This window comes from Leuresthes tenuis, unplaced genomic scaffold, assembly GCF_036924035.1.
Source record: "Leuresthes tenuis unplaced genomic scaffold, fLeuTen1.0.hap1 SCAF_9, whole genome shotgun sequence".
NCBI classification, from domain to species: Eukaryota; Metazoa; Chordata; class Actinopteri; order Atheriniformes; family Atherinopsidae; genus Leuresthes; species Leuresthes tenuis.
The window spans coordinates 28,284,309-28,286,704 of record NW_027325363.1 but is presented as its reverse complement, the minus strand read 5'-3'; the positions used below and the strand labels follow the sequence as shown (position 1 = coordinate 28,286,704).

Sequence of the window (2,396 nt, the reverse complement as noted above, 5' to 3'; positions counted from 1 at the left end):
GATTAGCGGTTTAGCAGTTTTAATTTAGTTTGAGTGAAGGAATTCATTTTATAGCAAAATCCGAAATCGTGAAGAACTCATGAAAGTAAGCTTATTCTCGGATTCCTGAAACATTAGATTTGCTCTTTCTTTTACTGCAAAGTACAACGTTGAGCAGCACTAATGAGTTGTTTCTATTTTTGGCAGGCTTTACCTTTGCGGATGAAGCCCTTTCTGTCTGTGCAAAAGAAATCTTGTTACTGTGCAGAGTGACTTCTCTGAGTAGAGTCGCCTTACTTGTTGCGACTGTGCCGATGTTCGAAGCTGGAGTGCAAAGTTGTTGCTTGAATGGTGCTCGCTGGAGCGTGTGGTAGTGTAAAGTTATACCATTTAAAAGGGCTGAAGAGTGCTCAGTGCAGCGGGTGGGCGGAGGTGCAAAGTGACACTATGGCCATAAAAAGAACACCGCTACAAGTGCGCATTGTGCCAGGAAGGGCCCTCGGACGTGAACCAGTGGACAGTTATCGCTTCTCGGCCTTTTGGCTAAGATCAAGTGTAGTATCTGTTCTTATCTTCTTAAACCCCAGCTGGTCGAGGCGGATGGCCACCCTTCCTGAGTCTGGTTCTGCCAGAGGTTTCTTCCTGTTAAAAGGGAGTCGTTCCTTTCCACAGTTGCCACAGGCACGCTCAGGACGGGAGATTGGACTGAAGACACGTTTCGGTGCAATCTGTTGGTTTCCTTAGCTAGGATATTAATTTTTTGAATTGGCTCTATATGAATTAATTGGATCATGATTACAATGAATTGAATTCCAATTGGCTTGAATTGGACTATATTACTTAAGTGCCTTGAGATGACAATTGTTGTAATCTGGCGCTATATAAATAAAATTGAATTGAATTGAATTGAATTGAATGTCTGATATGTCCTCTATGCGAGACTACATATTAAATGGATTTGTATCAATAGGAGTTGAAAAGGAGCTTGCTCCGTTCACTCCAAGCATCGACCCGGTACTGCAGTGCCGCTGGGAACGGTGCGCTCTCCTCTGCTCTTGTGAAAAAGCAAACAGCGGTGCAGGATGGAAGTTTCAGGGAGCCTAAGATGAAACTTTCTTTTAATCTGCTGATAAAAGAGAGTGAATGCGAAGCAGACTTTAACACGGTTCTGGGAGCGAGCCGAGTGCGGGCTAACTGGGAGAATTGCTTGAAAGAAACGCGACACCGAATGAGCAGTCAGATCAAAGCCTCAACACGGTGTTCCCGTGTTGTTTGTGGCTGCCTTGTCTTTTGCACAGAGTAAAAGACAAGGCAGCCATCGAATATGGCCCGATTGTTCCTACTTGGTCAGCCGAGGAGCAAGGGGGGGGAGCAAGCGTCTCAACCAAGCAAAGCTCACCATGGGGAAGGTGGCTATGCCAACTAGCCTGATGCCCTGCTCCCGCAGTGATGGATAATCATACACTGGTTTCTCTTCATAATGTACAAGTCTTTCGCCTTTTACTAAAGACTTCCGTGTAGAGCAGCACTAATGAGTTGTTTCTATTTTTGGCAGGCTTTACCTTTGCGGGTGAAGCCCTTTCTGTCTGTGCAAAAGAAATCTTGTTACTGCGCAGAGTGACTTCTCTGAGTAGAGTCGCCTCACTTGTTGCGACTGTGCCGATGTTGCTTGAATGGTGCTCGCTGGAGCGTGCGGTAGTGTAAAGTTATGCCATTTAAAAGGGTTGAAGAGTGCTCAGTGCAGCGGGTGGGCGGAGGTGCAAAGTGACACTATGGCCATAAAACGAACACCGCTACAAGTGCGGATTGTGCCAGGAAGGGCCCTCGGACGTGAACCAGTGGACAGTTATCGCTTCTCGGCATTTTGGCTAAGATCAAGTGTAGTATCTGTACTTATCAGTTTAATATGTTATATGTCTATGCAAGGACTACATATTAAATGGATTTTTATCAATAGGAGTTGAAAAAGGAGCTTGCTCCGTTCACTCCAAGCATCGACCCGGTACTGCAGTGCCGCTGGGAACGGTGCGCTCTCCTCTGCTCTTGTGAAAAAGCAAACAGCGGTGCAGGATGGAAGTTTCTTTAATCTGCTGAGAAAAGAGAGTGAATGCGAAGCAGACTTTAACATGGCTCTGGGAGCGAGCCGAGTGTGGGCTAACCAGGAGAATTGCTTGAAAGAAACGCGACACCGAATGAGCGGTCAGAACAAAGCCTCAATACGGTGTTCCTGTGGTGTTTTTATAAAATGCGGTGTAAAAAAAGGTGTGAATGCCCCATAGAAAACTAAAAGGTGGAGCGGAAGTGTTCGGCTGCAAGAAGGTGTGAATGTCCGACTATATTTGGTGAAAAGCAGGTGAAGCAAGGTCTGAATGCCCAACCTTACATCATCAAAAGCGAGATCAGAGGTTTTTGGCTGC

The 2,396-nt window shown here is 46.0% G+C and overlaps 2 non-coding genes and 2 pseudogenes across 2 annotated transcripts; all 4 read left to right on the top strand.

The window, feature by feature from the left end:
* The first annotated feature begins 502 nt into the window (after positions 1-502).
* On the top strand, positions 503-592 carry LOC140314844 (U2 spliceosomal RNA; annotated as a pseudogene).
* A 302-nt stretch (positions 593-894) lies between these two features.
* LOC140314847 (U2 spliceosomal RNA) lies at positions 895-1,027 on the top strand (annotated as a pseudogene).
* A 411-nt stretch (positions 1,028-1,438) lies between these two features.
* On the top strand, positions 1,439-1,552 carry LOC140314857 (U5 spliceosomal RNA). Its single transcript, XR_011917187.1, has one exon. It is a non-coding gene; the product is annotated as a U5 spliceosomal RNA (small nuclear RNA).
* A 275-nt stretch (positions 1,553-1,827) lies between these two features.
* LOC140314932 (U2 spliceosomal RNA) lies at positions 1,828-2,015 on the top strand. The gene has a single exon (XR_011917256.1). It is a non-coding gene; the product is annotated as a U2 spliceosomal RNA (small nuclear RNA).
* The last annotated feature ends 381 nt before the right edge of the window (positions 2,016-2,396 follow it).